This window comes from Macaca thibetana, chromosome 9, assembly GCF_024542745.1.
Source record: "Macaca thibetana thibetana isolate TM-01 chromosome 9, ASM2454274v1, whole genome shotgun sequence".
In the NCBI taxonomy this organism is placed as follows: domain Eukaryota; kingdom Metazoa; phylum Chordata; class Mammalia; order Primates; family Cercopithecidae; genus Macaca; species Macaca thibetana.
Window position 1 is genome coordinate 45,639,338 of NC_065586.1, and position 18,432 is coordinate 45,657,769.

The 18,432-nt window shown below is 49.5% G+C and overlaps 1 pseudogene; it reads left to right on the top strand.

The window, feature by feature from the left end:
• The first annotated feature begins 983 nt into the window (after positions 1-983).
• LOC126962233 (uncharacterized) overlaps positions 984-18,432 on the top strand; it is an 18,249-nt pseudogene continuing 800 nt past the window's right edge.

The window sequence follows — 18,432 nt, forward strand, 5'->3', positions numbered from 1 at the left end:
AGTTCCCAGGCAGTCAGTCCCAGAAAGCAGTGTGTGCAGCAGGCACCTGAGGCTGCTCCAGCCAGGCTTCCAGATGGTGCAGGTGGGTGAGGCTGGGAGGCTGTCTGCCAGGAGCCAGAGTCCAGCACCTGTAGGCCAGGACCTCAGACCCAGGAGCACTGGAGGATTCCACACACTGCCGTCAGGGTGTGTGTGTGCCGCTGAACTGGTGTCCCAGCTGCTGATCTGGTCCTGAACCTGCTCATGACCCTGGCCCCCAAGCCTGCCTGGTGCTCACTTGCTGTCATTTCCCAGATGCCTTCAGCCCCTTTTCTGCCTCTCCTCCTTGCTCAGGCCTCTGAGATGTCCCTCTCTGCTCCCTCGCCAAGCCCTGCAGTATGTCCCTTCCTACTGCTGAAGGGAAGGCTCTCAGGCACTGGGACCTGGCCTCAGCTCCAAGAAGCCCCTGGGAATGGAGGTGCTGTGCCCCAGGTGCCTGCTCCTCAGAGCTCCATGTCTTTGGGCAGCTTGGCCCAGGGCAGCATAGGCAGGAGGATGTGCTGGAGGGACGGGCGAGAGGCCAGAGCCCACTCCACCGCCTTGTATCCTGTCTCACTTGTGAGGACACACCAGTGTTGAGAGCCCTCCCTCTGGGTCTCCCCTTGCCTGTCCCTGCACATCCACGCATGGATCTGCAGGCTGAATGCATGCATTCCCCATCAGGAATCTACTCACTGATGGCCCGACTGTGACAGGCACATCAAGAGCAGCCCGGGGGCTCCCACCTCGCCAGTGGCCTTCATGCTCAGCTTCAGTGGTTCCTCTCCTTCAGACAGCTGGGTTCCCAGCACAGGGCCCCTCTCCTCCCCTCCCCTCCCCTCCTCTCTCCTCCCTTCCCCTTCCCTCCCCTTCTCTCCACTCCCCTCCCCTCCCCACCCCCCTCCAGCCTTCTCTTAAGTAGAGCTCTGGATCTGGGGAAGGCCTGAGCAGCCTGCGTTCCCACGATGCAGCCCGAGGTTCCTTTATTGTGAAGAACACCCAGAGAAGTGTTCCCGTTGCTTACACCCCGTGTGGCCCTGGTTCTGAGCCAGGACTTTGTCTGAGCTCTCTAAACCTCACAAGTGCCCCCAGGGAGGGCGGCTCATTCCCTCTGCACAGGTGTGGAGGCTGAGGCTCAGAGCGGTGCGTGGATGTGCCCACGGTGCAGAGCCTGGAAGTGGGGAGAGAGACTGTTGGGGAGGGACCTGGGTCCCCTGCCCCTGCTTCTGTGCCTGCACCTCCACCCTCACCTGTCTTTGTACCAGTAGATTTTGTGGTCCTCACAGAACCTATGCTGCAGGTGAGGTGTGCAGTGAGGGTTCATCAGACCACAGAAGCTTCCAGGACTTTCTTGTCAGGGCTCTGGGGCAAAGACTTTCAGCAGGGCCAGAGAGAGGGTCTGTAGCTCTCTGGGGCCCAGCTCTGGCCGCTGGCCGCACTGTGGTACCCAGATGTGGGGCCAGCTAGGGAGAGCAAGGAGTGGGCAGATGGCTGCCAAGTGGTGGGGACCGGGAAGAGGCCACCCAGGCCCTCCCAGACCTGGCATTCCTCTGTTCCTTAGGTGTGGTTCATGGTGCTCTCTTTCTCCACCAGGGCATTTTCAGCAACTGGCTCTATTTTTTGCTGCCTCTGCTGCTTCTTCCACTACTGCTGTGTTGTCTCTGGCGGCTGTGCCGCAAGAAGGCAAGTGCTCCCTGCCTGCCCAGCCTTGGGGCCCAGGCACAGGCCCGCCCTCTGAGGGACTCTAACATGTGACTGCCCCGTGATCCCACCTGTGGGAAGTTTCCCTCAGCTCCCAGCTCATCACGTGAGCCCAGGGAGTGGCAGACCTGTCCACACATTCCCAGAGCCTAGCAAGCCTGGGCTTCTGCAGGGCCTCCTGCCTGGGCTGGTCACATAGAGCTGGCCTGGGATGCCCTGGACATGGGGCTGAGGCCTGCCCTGGCTCCTAGAGAGAAGTGACCCCAGAACCCCTGAAACCAGGGCTACCTCAACAATCTGGACTTCTGGAAGCCTCAGATGGACAGGGCCAGGAGGTGGCCTCTGTGTGGAGGGAGGAAGAGAGGGTCCCCCATGAAGTCCTGATGGCCCAAATGGAGGACGGTGCTGTAACCCCCAGCTGTCTGTGCCTTAAGGAACCAGCGTGGATCTTGGCACGTGTCTGGTGCCTTCCCCATTCCTTCATCTGTCTTTACTGAGCTGCAGCTTCCCCTGGGCCCCATGCTGGGCTGGGGAGGGACAGAAATGAAGCAGCCACCGTTCCCCACAGGCAGCTCACAGTCCTGTCCTGTCAGGGCTGAAGGTGAAATGTCCACCCCACAGGAGTGGGAAGGGCTTCCCTGTAAGGCAGAGCAGGACCCAGAAGCAGAGAAGGAGCCTGGGGCAGGGAGGATGGAAGGGGTGCTGGGAGCTGGGGTGGACGGACCCAGCTCTGAGAGCTGCAGAGGACAGAGCAAAGGGAGGAGAGGACAGAGCTCAGCCCAGGGAACACGCAGGGCTCATGTCTGCATAGGGAGCCACAAGGGGAGGAAGCCGGGAACTCAGCCATGAGGCTGGGAGGTCAGGGAGGGCTCCTGGGGACAGACAGGCTCTCCCTGAGGAAGGGAAGTGGGGCGGACGCTCTCTTCTCCATGTGGCTGTGGGCAGAGAAGGACACTTGTAGGGGCTGGGCCTCTCTAGGGATCTGGTTCCCGGCCAGGCTGACCCCTAGGAACCCCACAGTGGCGGTACGGGGTTCCCCTTGGGTAAGGTTGGAGGCTGAGGCCCGGGAAGAGGAGCCTGCCGGGTACAACTTCACAGGCTCAGTGTGGCCAGAGTGACACCCCAAAGGCAGTGCTGTCTCCTGGTGCTCCAGACCAGGGTCCCAGCTATGTGCAGGGCCAAGGCAGAGCCCGCCCACCCCCATCCAGCTTGGGTTTGTCTCTTTTGAACATTCTAGACTGTCAAGGAGCCACCACCTGTGCAGAAGCCAGAAAAGGTAAGTCACAGTTTTGGTCTCGATATTGTCACATCCCAAGGAGCCCACCGACCTTCACCAAGAGTGCCATGAAGCATGCGCCCCATGACCTCCACCTGCCTGGGCAGAGAAGAAGGTGACAGAGGGGCAGAGTGGAGCCTGAGAAGATGGGGAACTCACAGTGATGTCCCCAGCACACCCTTCCCGCTCCCTGCACCCCTTAACATGAGCCTTGTCACCAATTCACAGCCTGGGCCAGTTTCAGCAACTGTGATGATCTGTCTTGAATGAATGGGGCTTTTCTGTCAATGCCCCAAGGACCTTTTGTAAGATGCTAAGGACAGAGACGCTCTGGAAAAGGAGCCCCGCATTTCAGGGACCTGGCCCTGTCCCCAGGCTCCAGAGGCGGCTGTGGCTCCGTTTGGCCTCTCTGGATCCATGTCTCCTGGCAGGGACAAGGGGTGCCTGGAGTTAGCCTCTTGGGACTGCAGGGCTGAGGGATGGGGGAGTCCTGGCGGGAACCAAGCTGGGAGGGACACCAGCCCAGTGAGCATAGGGGCCAGGAGTCTGGAAGCAGGTTGTGGCTCACCTGGGTCGGGGACCCACCCCAGGGCCCATGGGCAATGGTGAGTAACTGAGGCAGGAGGCCCTGGGCCTGGGATAGGGTGGGAACAGACCTCCCTGGCCAAGGGTGGCCTCTGCGGTGCTGCAGAGTGGGTTCGGGGAGGCTGCATCTGCAGCCAGATGGATGCGGACAGTCACCTGCAAATGCTGGGACCATTGCACAGCCCCCAGAGCAGACCTCTTTCAACAAGGGCGGCCACAGGAGAACCAAGGGGACAGAGTCGAAGTCGTTGGCATTTACAAGAAGAACATTGTCTGCCAACTAGGAGGAGTTTGCATGTTTCTCATGTGAAGGCCCCTCCCCTGTGGTGTGGGTTTCTCTCTGGTCCTTTCATTCCCCAGACACACATCTGCGAGTGGCCAGCACTGTGCCCCGCCAGCCCTGTCAGCAGACAGTTTTTCTTTTTTTAGGAGCCAGAGCAGGAGAAACCACCACCTCCACCACCACCATCACCACCACCGCCTCTGCCTCCACCACCTCCGCCCCCAGCTCCTGTAAACACCTGCCCCACCGTGATTGTTTGTTGCTGTGCATGCCAAGGAGTGTGCGGGATGAGAGGGACAGAGGTGAGAAGGGCACAGTGGAGAGGGGCTGTGACCCAGGCTGGGACTGCAGGAGGAGGGGGCAGCTGGGTCCCACTGCAGAAGCCTGGGCCCTGGAGGAAGGCAGGCTCTATGGGGGCCGGACTTTGGTCACTTGATGTCAAGAGCAACCAGATGCCCACCTCACCTTCACGCCCCAGTGGCAGGCATATATGAGGGCTCCTGTCCCCTGCACCACCAGGTCTGTCCCCACACATTGAACTCCCTCTCTAGAAGGATCCATGTTTCTGTACAGTGGCAACTTTTGATGTCTGACCAGTCCCTGGTTCCCACAGGGGTGCCTCAGCTCTGGCAGTGGCCTCGGCTTTAAACCACCTGTCTGCAGGTGCATGGGTCAAGCAACCTGAGTCACAAAAGGTCATGTAGATCAGAAAAAAAAATAGAAATGACCAGTCCTGACACATGTTCTCACCACCACGAACACTGCAAGGATGCCAGGGGCACCTGCCAGCCCGGGCAGCAGGATCTTCAGGCAGTGAGGAAAAGCTGTCCCTGAGTGGGCTTGTCGCCTGCTGAGATGGGCTGACAGGCACTGCAGGGAGGGGAGGAGGTGGAGACCCGAAAGCGCCCTCACAAGACACCTGTGCAGGAGCTCGAGCCCTGGAGCCAACACAACCACTCTCCCTGAGGAAACCTCCTTCCCGGGCAGGTACAGGCCCATCTTGCTGAGGGGAACCCAGCCAGGCAGCAGCAGGGGCCCTGCACAGGGGTAGAGAGGGCGCCTGGGTGGCTGGTGTTGAGGGAGAAGGATCCCAGCGTTCCTGCCTAGCTCTGACCCTCTCCTGCTTGGTCCTGGCTCTGTGGTCAGATCTCTTGCTTCCTCCTGGAGTGTCAGGTTCCTCTGCAGCCTCAGTGGGCATCTGGGGAAGCCAGACCTGTCTCTCCCGGAGTGTGGGGCACAGAGAAGCCGAAACACAACCTCCGGGAGAGGAAGTCACTGCCTTGCAACTCACAGCCCTCATCCCATCCCCACCAGGGCCCAGAAAGGCCTGACTACAGCACCGAGTGGCCAAGGGGCTGCCCACTATGGGTCCTGGGCTGCTTTCTGGCCTGTTTTTTCTCTGCCTTCCTCTTCTCTCTTTCCTGGTGTCAGGTACCTACTCCCTGAGCAGGGCATGGTCCTCTCACCTGCCTTCCCCTGTGTGCCCCCAGCAGTAAGAAGACTCTTCCCTTCCATGAGCTCCTGCCCAGGCCCCGTACCCAACTCATGCTCCCCTTTAGGACCTCTGCTCGGAACCACAGGCTCCTCCTGCCTTTGGACTTTTTGTCTGAATCTGCCCCTGTCGTTTTCTCTTCCTTCAGCAAAATACTGTTTTGTTCTAGATTCCAAAACTCTCTGTGGCCACAGTGACCATGTCCCCAATACACAAGGCTGCCAGGCCCCTCCCCCAAGGGGAGATGGAAGCTTTGTCTGGGTGTGTTCCAGGGGACAGATCATGGGGGGCTGGGGAGTCCTGATGCCTTCTGGAGGTAGTGTCCAGCCTGCATGGCTTCCTCATGGCCACGTTGCTTTTCAGGGCAATCTGAATACCTTTTGTGACCTCTCTCACCCAAGCTGCCACCAGGTGCCATGGATGTGGTGTCAGCGCAGGGACCAGGTGAGCAGGGGTGCAGGGACACACTTGATGGACAGAAGGCCACTGCTTTTCCCCTGACCGCTGTCCTCTGGGATTGTGGCTCAGAGAGCCATATCAGGTGTCTGCCAAAGAGGACGACACAAGATACACAGAAACGGTGCCCGTGGGCATCCCAGCCAGTTTCTGGACATGGGACCCAAGTACTTCCTTTGTTTGTCACCTGGGGCCAGGAATGCTGGCTAGGATGGCTGACAGGGTTGTTGGGCAACACTGACTGGTTCTAATAGGCAATAAGGATTCCTTCCTTGGGTCATTGCCTTGGGCCATGGGGAGGAAAATATTGTCAAGATTTTCTCTTTGTAACTTATTATGAATGAGGATATTAATTATTAATGAGGCCTCAGTAATGTACAGAGTCCTCCCATGGGCCATTTCCTAGCCTAGGCCATGCTTTCACTGTTTTCATTCTCCTAGTAACTGTACCTACGTGCTATTATTATCCAGTTTACTGAAGGGGACAGAGGTGCTGAGAGATTAAGTGGTATGTCCCTGCTCCTAAAGCCCGCGAGTGATAGGGCTGGATGTGCACTGGGCCTGGCTCCTGCCCTTACTCTGCACTGCTCTCCTTTTGGATCAGCACCAAGGGGCTTCTCCGCTCAGGCCCCGGGGCCCTGGAGAGCCCTGCTCCTGGCTCGGCCTGGGGCTCATCTGCCTGTGCCTCCCACAGTCCAGCCCTTTGCACCTGGAAGATGATCTCATCCCCAGGGTTTATAGAGGGACCTGCACTGGCCAGACCTCCTGCATCAGGCCAGCACAGGCTCTCAGTGGCCAGGTGGCTGCGCACTGAGAAGGCCTTGCAGGCTACAAGCCTCTGGACACTGCTAATGAGAAACGGGCTGGGAGCCCCCGGGAGGTGTGCTGACACCTGGCAGGGCATCGCCGGTGTCAGAGGCATGCAGGGCTCCTCCAGCCGCTGGGCTCCTGGCTCTGTGCCTCTGCACAGGGCTCTCAATCTCAGCCATGCTTGCACAGAAGCCCATTTTCCATCTGAGGTACCATGAGGCCTCTCCACATTGACACAGCCCAGTTCCAGTCACACAGCACTAGTCCAGCCTTATGCACTGAACAGGTGAGACACTTAGGTGGGAGGGATAGAGCTTGATGGCTGAGTGTGAAAACAGGCACCTCAAGCAGAGGGAAGGCAAGAGATGGGAGGATGGGCATGGGAAAGAGCCAGAAATGGCCTTACTGCCCAGTGTGGTGAGACGGGATGGAGCACGTCTCTGAAATTGTCTCATTCCCGAGGGCAGCTCTTTGAAGCTAAGGTTTGGGGGTGGGGTGGTGGGGGCAGAATAATTGCATCACAGAGGGCACTTACCACTGCTCAGGGCTCTGCCAGGCTGCCACTGTCATCGTGTGAAGTCCACCTTGCAATTCTTGGAAAAGGAGAGACAATCCCTGTTTTACTAATGGCAAAATAGAGGCTCAGAGTGGCCAAGAGAGTTGCCTAAGGCCACCCAGATAGTAAGTGGCTGCCTCCAGCGCTATCAGAAATAAACCCCATATCTGTCCCTAACCCAGGGAGGCCCATAGCTATGCCTTGTAGACCCGGGCTCCTTCTAGCTTCTCTGCCACAACCTAATTCAACCTTGTCCTTCCCAACTGTAGTCCTGAACACCCAACTGAGTGTCTTGCAAGATTTCTGTCGGGTACCCAAGAATTCAGACAATCTGGCAGGAGTTCCCGGTTCTCCTCTTTAAGCCTTCGGTGTGTTGGCCCCAGGGTCTAACGTGAGTCATGCACTAAAGAGGATGCGTCCCCCTGAGACCTGCAGCCCGTTTCAGAGCCACAGGGTCGGCCTGTAAGCCTAGTCCTGAGTGTACAGAGCCAGACACCAGCCAGGCTGCTGCCGAGCTCAGCAGCTTCCTGCTTGGAGACACTGGGAATGTGACCTTCCTGCCTGAGCCAGGGGGTCCCTGAGTGAGAAGGAGCCCTGAGGCTGGAGGAGAGAGAGTGCATCTCAGGGAGAAACCGCTGGAGACCAGACTTGGGAGGGCGACTCGGCCCCAGCCAGGCAGCCCAACTGCAACTGCGGGGCTGTGGAGGCATCGGTGAGACGTCCTGCCCAGGACAGGCGTAGGCTGTCTGTCTCTTCACGGCAGAGTGAAGAGGCCACCTGTGTGCTCCACACCCCTCTTCCAGGATCTCCCCTCAGACAGAGACTCACTCAGGCCCTCAGCAGTGTGGCGGATCCTGACAGAAGCAGTGCATGCCTCTTTCTCCATCCATGCCCGGTCTTGTGGGGAGGCTGTTTCCAAACTCCTCTTCCTGACTTGGCATTGTGGGCTGACCTGGGGGTGTGATGAGCTCGGGACATTGATGAGTCTGTTCAACTGGAGTGTGGTTGTCGAATTTAGAGGAGCTGCTGCCTTTTTAAAACCTTGTTTAGTTGCTGGTTTTCGGCAAACCCAAACATTTCGAAGGCGTTGATAGCGTCCTCTTCCAGGCCATCCTCACTACACACTCATACAAAATGCAGCAGCAAGACTCCGAGGCTCTTGAATCAAACTCTGCCTCCCATCCATGCTGACGATCCTCCTTCACTTTATCCTGTGGATGCTCATTATGTTAATGGGAAACAGTATTGCTAGATCCATCAGGAAAGTCAAGCTAATAACGTGAAACCTTACCCTCTGTCACCAAATGTAGTGCCCACAATGATATAACAGCCTTTCCAGTGAGTTTAATTCGTGTGCGCACCACAGCAGGAAGCCCTTTAGAAACTGGATCTCATTTCATTCTCACAACACCCAGAGGACTCATAGCTGCCATTCATACCCAATCTTAAGGTGGGCCAGACACTGTTGCAAGTATATTCCACAAACTAACATATGCCATAACTCTATTGCGGGGAGGAAGCTAGAGGCCCTACAAAGTTAGGTAACCTACCCAGGGTCACACAACCAGGAAGCAATAGGACAAGCATCCAACAGCCTGGCTCCAGGTCCTTACTGTGTGCATGGCCACCTCTCTGTCCTGCAAGGCAGTCACTACTGTCTGCATTTCACAGCTGTGGACACCGAGGCTCTGATGTTTAGTGATAGGCTCAACATGGCAGGATCATTGAGTGGTAGAGCCGGGCTATGAACTGACCCAAGGGGAGGCTCATGTCTGAGTCGGGTTCCACCCCATGCCCTGCTGTCAGAGTGATCTATGGAAACACCTGCAAGTGCATCTCTCTTCAGTGCAAAATGTCACATAGAAGGTCCTCAAATAACATTTCATTCAACACACATGTAGGTTAAAAAAAAAAAACAATGTTTAATAATAGAAGCATTTGGTTTTGATTTAGAAGTTTAGGTGATGTCCTTCCAGACTAGAGTATATGCCTCAGGACCATAAATTTCTAGTATCAATTAACTAGGATCAGTTGGTTTTCTTGTAACCCTGATTCACTGGGAGTCAGAATTTCTAGAATCTATCGACGCTTCTGATGAGGATGTACTGAAAGTTACACATGATACATAGTGATATTATTATCTTGATTTCAACACGCACCTGCAGACCTCCTTCTAAATCCGTGCTCATTGCTGGAGAGTTGTTCTGGGTAGCAATTGGAGTTAATGCAGACGGGCCCCCCCTTAGGATGCCTTCATGACCAGAAGCTTCCTGAGTTTCTCCTCCTGATCCCTGTACCCATGGAGAGCGCTAGACCAAGTGGACAGTCGTGCAAAGCCTAGGCTGGGCTGTGGCCTCCAACTGTCCAGGAATCCCAGGCTTGCAGTCCCGTTCTTGCAAGCCAGCACTTTTTGGAAAGTTACAGATCATAACTTTGGCAGTACAGTTACAGCAGGCTTTCCTCGACTCCTCAAGCACCACCCCACCACCCCTCCCCCCCCACACAACAGAAGAACACACACGACAACACACACCCACAAGACACCACACACACACACGACTTCTGTAAACATAATCAGGAAATCCAAAGATTGAGCCAAAACCACCAAAGCAACTGGCAATTAAGGTTCCTGATTGTTTGCCCAGCACCTTCAGGAAATGTTCCCGCTCACCTTAGAGTGGTATGAGCTGATGGTGAGAAGTGATTCAGTTGCTGGCTTAGATTATCTTGCAATCAGTAGAGGAGGCAGTGAGGAAAGAGACCACTCTCAAACTCTAGGAACCTACTCATCGACCTTACACTTAACCCCATGGAATCAGGGGCCTGGAAGGTTCTCCTCTACTGTGAGGCAAACCAACCCTGCTCCTCCTCCATCTGTACAAGTACAAAGGACCCCTACCTTAGCGCTTGACACTGTAAACTCCTGTTTTAGGCTGGGGCAAGAGGAGAGGAGTGTGGCCCTCCGTGTTAGTGCCACTTGGTCCTGCTCCTGAGGAAATCAAGGGATCCCTCAGCAGTGGGTAAACACTAGGGTCTGGAATTAATTGTGAGTTCAGTTTTTACTGGAATGTTTTGCAATAATAAGTAGAAACAAAGGAGGTGGAAATAAAACATGAAAGATTCCTTTCTCTTTACAACAGCCACAAAAAACGTAATACCTATGTGTAAGTGTAACACAAATGTGCTGACACATGATGAAAAGAAACCATAAAACCTTACTTATTGGTACAAGACAAATTTGAAAATATAAAAATCTAGAGCACAATGTCAACTTTCCGCCATAGGATTTCATGAGCTTAATATGTTTTATTTTAGTGAAAATTGTAATGAAACATTTTTAGGAAATTTTCTCAAAATGACAAGTTTTCACTTGAAAAAAATAGACAGTCAAGAATCAATAAGGAATTTTTAATACAGAAAAGCAGTGAGAGAAGATTTGCCTTATCCAATGTTAAACATTAAGCTCCAAAAATTAAAATAATGAAAAACAGCTGCGGTGGCGGGCTCACACCTGTAATCCCAGCACTTTAGGAGGTGGAGTTGGGGCTGGATTACGAGGTCAGGAGATCAAGACCATCCTGGCTAACACAGTGAAATCCTCGTCTCTACTAAAAGAGTACAAAAAATTAGCCGAGCGAGGTGGCAGGCGCCTATAGTCCCAGCTACTCGGGAGGCTGAGGCAGGAGAATGGCGTGAACCCAGGAAGCAGAGGTTGCAGTGAGCCAAGACTGCACCACTGCACTCCAGCCTGGGCAACAGAGCAAGACTCCTTCTCAAAACACCAAACAAAACAAAATAATGAAAAACAAGAGGCTGATAAAATAATGGGCCCGAATCACGCTACGCCACACTCCCTGGACATAAATAGAGTGTGTCACTGTGGTGGTAGCCCCTGGTACTGACATGTGTATGGCAGGTGAGCTCAAGTGCACTTACGGATGTTTAAGGATTGTTTGACATAATGTCAAATAAGACAAAACGTCAGACAAAAGTAAAATGCAACAGTGTTTAGTTGAGTCAGAACAAACAAAACATGAATTCCAAATAGGGCCGTCCCCCAGAGTCATGAACGGACTCAGAGAAGTGATCCAGGGCTGACCACGAGAGGTCAAATAAGATTTCTGAACAGAGAAGGCAAAAAACGGCGTAGAGAAAAGGGAACTGAGGTACGGAAACCGCAGAACGGGCAACAGCTCTGTGTGTCCTCCTCAGTGAACAGTTTGGCTGCTGTGAGTGGCTGAAGTGTGCTGCTGTGAATGGCTTGAGGCTCAGCTCCTGTTATAGAAGCACACTCCGCAGTTGGGTTTCAGTTTTTTAGGTACCGAGTTAGGTTTGTGTTCATATGTGAGAACTCAAATATGAGAGTATGGAGGCTTTCTCAGGCCAAAATTTTAGTTTTATTTTAACATTTTCACTCTTTTGAGAGGCCTCTCAATTTGGAGAGGTTGACCAAAAACTTGGGCATTGATGCCACTCTCTGTCACCATCATAAATGAGTTATTTGATCTCAGCATGGAATTCACAAGTCACAACATCGTGCCCAGTTCAATACTTTTGTCTGCTGTTGCTGACTTATGGAAGTGAGACCACTTATGCTCAATGGATGGTTGCATACAAAACATCGAAGGTTTCGGAGGGTGCGGTGGACCACAGGGGACTATCAGGATGACTATAAAGAAGAATGATATCCAAAGACCAAAGTGAACTCCTTAACAATAATTTCTTATGAAGCAAACTGTCCCAAATCAATCAAGTCACGGTTCAGGCAGTACAGGCATCTCAACAGTATTTCAGTCGATTGGTCATAGTCTTTGTTCAGGATGTACAGGCCATAATTCACTGTAAAATGGCCTGATTTATAGAGGCATTCAACTTTGTTGTTAGCCTGGTAACACAAGCATGGTAGCCTGGAACGTCACTAGAATAAAATATAAAGATTAGAAAACCCAAGTTTGTCATCCACCATTTACAATGCCTGCAAATCAACTGTCAGTTGCTCCCATGAACACATTATGTGCTCATTTCTCTTGAGAGATTTTCTTAATGTATTTGGTGGCAGAGTCCAAGAAAACAGTAATACCAGCCACCTTGTAAATTAAGCTTTCTGTAGTAAACAAGATCAGAGGAGAGATAGGTACAACAACATTCACTTGTGTTCAGTACCAAACACAAGCCTCAACTGTAGCAAAGAGGAGATCTGAAGCTGCATGATGTTCCATGTGAATGCATGTGTCTCATCATCTCTCTTTTGGAGTATGACTTTTACCCATGGTTCACATCTGGCTATTTGATATGGCTAACTCCTGCCTTTTCAAATACCTTCCCATGGAAGTTCCCATGATAGCTCCTGTGATCAGAAGCAAAAACAGTCAATAACTGAAGTTAGCACCAACCTTCGAAACAGACAAAGAGGAGACAGTTTCTACTGAGGAAAGATTTCCGTTTGGTTTCCTGGGCCTCATTCTTGCCGGTAGTGGGGAACCCACTGTATGAAATTTAGAGCTAATCATTAAATTGGGGAAAATTCTTAAATTTTATAGCCAGGCAGACCTCCCATGGGGGTTCAGACCAGAATGGAATAAGCAGATTCTCTGCTGACTAAATATAGGCCCTTAGGGGTTGAAAATGTGGGCTATTTAGTTGTATTTGAGCAAGGTTTGTTAAATATTGTTCACAGGGGGGGGGGGGCCTGGGGGGGCCATGGCCCGGCACGGTGGCTCACTCCTGTAATCCCAGCACTTTGGGAGGCCGAGGTGGGCAGATTGCTTGAGGCCAGGAGTTCAAGACCAGCCTGGCCAACATGGGCAAAAACCCCATCTCTACTAAAATCCAAAAATTAGCTGGGTGGTGGTGGCACATGCCTGTAATTCCAGCTTCTGGGAGACTGAAGCGGCATGAGAATTGCTTGAACCCAGGAGGCAGAGGTTGTAGTGAACCAAGATCATGCCACTGCACTCCAGCAATGGTGGTACAGAGGGAGACTTTGTCTCAAAAAAAAATTGGTTTTCTCATTAGTCCAGCATAAAAGGAAGTTTGCTTTTTGTACTTCCCTTATAATAGTTTGTAAAGGTATAAGTAACCACATTTAGTTTTTTAAAAAAGTACCCTACTGAATTTAATCTGGTGACATTATACAAGTAATTATTTGTAACCCACACAGGTAATAGTCCCCAGGTCTTGAGGGACTAGTGCCTGGAAGCCAAATATTACCTTTTGCAGGTATCACTTTGAATAGATTTTCTATATTTGGTAACAATCATTAGTATTTTTGGAAATGTTAGAGTGTTGGTTCTAGCAAGTGCAGAAAAGCAAGTAGCAGTGATGTTTAGTGTATCAAGGATAACTTTCCACTCTTCCTTTGGAGTTTCAGGGTGAATTCTCTTTGGGAACATAGAGCAACACTGGCATACGAATTGTTTTCTTCATTTTTTTGGTTTTAGCCCACAAACCCAATTACTCGGGTTTTATGCTGAGAGCAGAAGCTTGATCTAAAGCCATCCACTGATTATGGTCCCATGATTTTCTTGTAGAGAAAAGGAAAGGATTAGGACAGCAGGAAATGAGGGGGAAAGACAAAAGCTTAAGGTTTTCCATGATGTCAGAGAAATCTTAATTTATAATCTTTGAAAAGTTGTCCATTTCTAGGATGTTTTGTCTGCTTCTGGGGAGAAATTTCTCTCCATCAGGTTTAACTTAAAGTCTCCAAGAGATATACAGTCCCAAGAGTTTTTGAAGGGGGCCTTTCCTGAGTTGTGAAATGTGGACCCAATGTCCAAGTCCCTGAAGCCTCACTGCAGTGTGGGTGGTGACAAGGACTTGGTATGGTCCCCGTCCAATGAGGTTCAAAAGCAATTTTTCCTCTGACGTCATTCCAGAAGACCCAAGCTACAGATTCCAGACCGTGAAGAGTTTGATTATCCTCAGTTGGTGCACCATAAAAAGCTTCCTTTACATAGTGAGAATACACTTTGACATAATGCATTAAAGCCTTCCAACTTCAGTGCATATCAGAGTTTAGGAGAGTGGGAGAGGCATGCGGTTCTATTCCCTAGGGGCATATGCCCTTCCAGTGACTATTTCATAAGGTATCAACTTATGTTTTCCAGTAGGAGCATATCTGAATATCATCAAGCCAAGGACAGTAACCTTTGGCTAAGGCAACCCAATTGACTCAGTTAACTTTTGTCAATTTGAGATTTAAGATGTCATTTGTTTCTTTCAACTTTTCCAGAAGACAGAGGGCTAAGGACAATGATAGTGCCAGTCATGTCCCATAATATCTTATTTATAGAGTGCTTTATAATTTGCCAGTAAAAATGTGAGTTTCCTTATGCTGGAGATTTCTCCAGTGAGTCGCCAAAGGAAAACACATTTTCTGATATTTCTTGTCTATTGTCATTGCATCAGCTTTCCCACATGGGAATGCCTTTAAACTTAACCAGAAAACATACAAACTACTACACTACAAGACATACTGATACCCTGTTGAGGTTGGCAACTGAATGAAGTCCATCTGTAAGTGTTTTTCAAAGGCAGGCAGATCACAAGGTCCAAGAGTTATGAGACCAGCCTGGCCAATATGGTGAAACCCCATCTCTATTAAAAATATAAAAAATTAGCCAGGTGTGATGGCATGTGCCTGTAATCCCCAGCTACTTGGGAGGCTGAGGCAGGAGAATCACTTGAACCCGGGAGGCAGAGTTTGCGGTGAGCCAAGATCATGCCACTGCACTCCAGCCCGGGTGACAGAGTGAGACTCCTGTCTCACAAAAAAAAAAAAAAAAAATTTCCCATGCAAGTGGTGAAAAATATACTACCTGAAGTTTTTTATTGTTTTTTTCCCAGGATTATGAGTTTTGACAAACCAAACATTGATTATAAACCATTTTAGCAATTCTGGAACAAGTCCTGTCACCCACCAATAATTTTTTCTTCGTAACGTGGGATTCTGTTCCAGGACAAGCTGTGGAATTCAGAGCTTTTAAAATAGAAGCTTCAAAGACTCAGGAAAGGCCAAGCAGCCAGCTGAGCCCTCTGTGAGTCTATGCTTAACATTGAATTTATATTCCTTTAGATACCAAAATTTATTTTTCCAAATCAAGTGCACTGCAGTGTTTATTGAGTAGGTCATCATGAGGAATTGACTTGGATCAATCTTACAGAGTTAATTTAAATTGTATATCCTAACAGTTCTCAGCACTAACTGATATGGCATACGTATCTTCAAGAGCATCTCTTTTATATTCAGGTTCAGTTTACACGTATGACTTCAATCTTAATAAATGGCAATCTCTGATGGTAACCAGGTAGCAGAAAGGAGTTTAAATTCCCCCCCCCTAACTTGGAGGAGACCGTTTTTTTTAATATGGGATTCCCCACTAGAAGTAATAAACCCTTGTTGTTATTCCCATTAACATGCCAAAATTGTGGTACTACTCTTCAATTTGTGGGTACATAATTTACTGACTTGGTCCTTAGCTATAATGACAGGTCTTGGTGTGAGAGCAAAAAGCCTGTTGGTTTGAGCTGGACTTCAGTTGAGGAATAGTTTCCCCTCCTCTATTTAGCTCATATTGGGTGGGGGGGAATTTTTTTTAAAAAAAAATGGTGCAAAAAAATATCCCCCTGCCTGAGAGTAATTAAGTTTCTTTTGAGTTATTTTGGCATAGGACCCCGATGATACAAAAGAAATAATAACTCAGGAAAAAAAATATTTTAAAAAGCCCCTAAACGTACTGGTCTCGTAAATCAACTCAAGATTGCCACTACTTCCAATAACTCGCCCATACACAAGGGGGTCCATCACCAGAGTCCAGGTGGAGTATAATACAATAGCAGGGTTGAAGTAGGGTGCAACAGCTTTTTAGATGTGAGATTAGAATATAGGAGGAGAGAATTTCATAAATGTTAGCTGCTTGCTGAAAAATGTTGTGTTTTGTGTTGAAATTTAATAGACTTTTCTGTCACAGTATGTTGAACTTGTGAAATTGAGTTCAATTCCATAAAACCAGTTCCAGATGAAAGCTTCCAACTTGGCTGCTGGCCTACGATCTGCATGGTGCGAGGAGACTAGGAAATGCTCGAATATGGCTCTATATGATTGGGTCAAACTACTGGGTCTAACTGCAGGCTTGGAACATGCAGTTGGGCCTAGTGTGTTTCCCCCGTGTTCTTGAGTAGGAACTGCCAGTACCTGATTGTTGTGTTCATGAACAACCAAGGTAATAGGTTTAGCGTAGTTCTGGAAATCCTGAAGCCGGAGGCTGTCATAAGGCCATAGTTTAAAAGCCTGGACTGTCTTTCCAAGTAAAGATTCCCATACGCATTTTTCTATGAGCTAAAACTAATGTGAGGCGATTCAGGAAAATTTGAACCCAGGATCCTCAATGTCCTGTGATTTACAAGACAACCTCTTAAATGTCCTTTCTGGTCCCCAGGCCGAGGAAAGAATGTTGAATAGTTTTAATTCTCCCAGCGAGAGGAAATCCCTTCAGCAGTCAAGTACATGCCCAAATAGTGACCTTTTTCTCTGAAAATTGAAGTTTTTCCATGCAAGCCGTGTGACCTGTATGAGTGAGTTGCTTAAATGGTAAATTGATTCAATTTCAGAGCACTGTTGAGCGGGAGAGCAGAAAAGGTCATCTACAATTACTGAGTAACAGTAGAATGTCCAGAAACTGTAGGTTATTAAGTACTGAGGCAATGCCTGGGAAAAATAGAAATTGCCGGGTGTACTGCTGATTTTTCCGATGAAAGCAAATAAATGTTGACTATCTTTATGAACTGGAATGCTACAAGAAGGTTTGAGCGGAGAAGGGGCGGGAGGTCTGTACCATGAACCACTTTAAAATCCAGTGGGTTACATTAAGATAATAAAGTATTCAAATTTGGGACTAGGGAAAATCTTGGGTATTATAATTGGTATTAATTAAGCTATAGATCGTGATCAAATCTTCAATCTCAATGTCATTTGGTTTTTTAACTGGTAGATGGAAGTGTTCACAAAGACTGATACGTGGAACTCAAATCGCTAGCTTAGTTAAGTCTCCTCAATTGTGAGAGCCCTTTAATGTCCTTAGGATTATTAGTGTATATTGGAGTATTTAAGGAAAGACTATAGAAACTGACCAGTTTGGACCTTTATAGACTCCACACTTTTAATTCTTTCTCTATCATTTGAGGAGAACCCATAAATATTCCGGTTGTTAGAAAGGTGTTTCGTTATGGGCTGAGTTTTGATCTTATCGCTCTGTCTGTAGAGAGCACCAACCGTTCTGGTTCAGGAGACTCAGGAATCTCTACATTGCTTCCTCCCTCTGGGAGAATTGTATGTGCCCTTTCAACTTTGAAAGTCCTGCCCATGGCAAGTTTACATGATCGTATTACATAGTAGAAAGGTACATTCCTGCAAAACTAGCCCCAAGTTGATTAGACGGGTTTTCAGATACGGAAGCCTCTTGAACTTGATTAGAAACCTACACCGAGCAGAGATGATCTTTTCACTCCAAGAGATTTGTTGCTTATTAAAGGAGGGGTTTATGCTGGAGAAGGCGACCCTGGTGTAACACCAGCATGTGCACAGGATTCCCGCTTAAGTCTTGTTTTTTCTATGTTTTATTTAAAGGTATTTTGGGGAGCAGTTTTACAGAGAACCCTGAGCCTGTCTATTTTTATTATCCTGAAAATTAAAATCTCTTGGGTCCCCTCTAGTGGTGAACCAGTCCAGCCTATAGGGAGGAGGCTTGGTGGTGACTGAGAACAAAAGTCAACGATCTCCTTTCCCATGTCCTGGTGTTTTGCGATTAATCATTCCACCTTGGGATAAGGAATTGCCTATTCTGGACCTCCTTGCTTTGTGATTGAAAATAAAAATGGGAAGGACCCTTTGGTCTTTTGGCCCCTGTAACTGTTGTAATTGGAGAGCAATAAGATTCGTTAGCCTTTTGGGTTTTTTTCTTTGCTCTAGTGTCTTCGCAAAATGTTCAGCTAAGGCACCATTCAGTCATGTCCTGTAACTTACCATCCTGGCTTATGTGTTTTAATGAACTGCCAAGTTCAGGACGGAGTTCATTTGTAAATACAGCAGTTAATGCCATTCCAGTCCCTGAAGGAAATACTCTGTGTGCTATATTTTGAGCATAAAATGTTTCAGAAACAGTGCTTCGAACAAGATTCTGTAATCTGAAACTGGTTCCTCCTGCTTTGGTCTGCAGGGGGTGGATGATGCACCATCAATTTTTTTCTGGAATGACCTT